At 32.1% G+C, this 1,014-nt stretch overlaps 1 pseudogene; it reads left to right on the top strand.

The window, feature by feature from the left end:
• The first annotated feature begins 146 nt into the window (after positions 1 to 146).
• LOC111387721 lies at positions 147 to 989 on the top strand (annotated as a pseudogene).
• The last annotated feature ends 25 nt before the right edge of the window (positions 990 to 1,014 follow it).

Raw genomic sequence — 1,014 nt, 5'->3', positions numbered from 1 at the left:
TCTCTCTCTCTCTCTCTCTCTCTCTCTCTCTCTCTCTCTCTCTCTCTATATATATATATATATATATATGCGTGTGTGTGTGTTTGTGTTTGTGTAATATGTATGCTAATAAGAATTCTTTGAATTTACATTGTAGGTGATGGAAGGAGTTGGACCTTGTTTCTAAGCTTTCCTATGCTAGAGACAGAGTGGTAGCATTTTTTTTTATTTTTTTTAGGGCTATGGGTATTTATCATGAACCTCAATATTCAGTTGCTCGAATCATGCTCACTAAAATCATTACAATGATGTCAATAATAGATGTTACATATGACGCTTATGGTACAATTGACGAATTAGAAGTTTTTACGAAGGCCATTCAGAGATACATATTTAATATTTCTTTCATTTAATTATTCCACAATAATAATACAAATAATTTCTTAAAGTAATTAATCGTTTATCCATGGTCATAATCTACAAAAGTTTATGGTTATTCAGGCGGGATATTAGCGAAATTGATCGGTTTCTAGAATATATCAAACTGTTTTATAACGCTCTTTTGAATCTTTATCAGCAATTTGATGAAGAACTATCTAGAGAAGTAAGATCTTATGCTGTCTATTATGCAAAAGAAGCCGTAAGTACTATATTTTGTGGTTGCTTAACAACTATTCTAAGCCAATTTTTTCGCTGTTGATTATTATTAATTTTAATACTTAATCTATCATTGTCAACTTAAGAAATGTCTACAATTTTTATGTAGCTGAAAGAACTTGTGAACTTACTATGTGGAAGCCAAGTGGTTCACTGAAGTATATTTGCCACCATTTTCTAAATACATGAGCAATGCCCCAATCACATCCATTTATTGTTATCATACAACTACATCATTGCTAGGAATGAAATCTGTCACCAAGGAACAATTTGAATGGCTAAGCACTAAACCCAAAATGCTTGCAGCTAGCCTTATAATATGTCAACTAATTGATGATATTGCGACCTACGAGGTTCAACATGCACTCAAATACACCA

Source organism: Olea europaea, unplaced genomic scaffold (assembly GCF_002742605.1).
Source record: "Olea europaea var. sylvestris unplaced genomic scaffold, O_europaea_v1 scaffold42016, whole genome shotgun sequence".
NCBI classification, from domain to species: Eukaryota; Viridiplantae; Streptophyta; class Magnoliopsida; order Lamiales; family Oleaceae; genus Olea; species Olea europaea.
The sequence above is the reverse complement of the archived record's forward strand: the minus strand, read 5'-3'. Positions and strand labels throughout refer to the sequence as shown.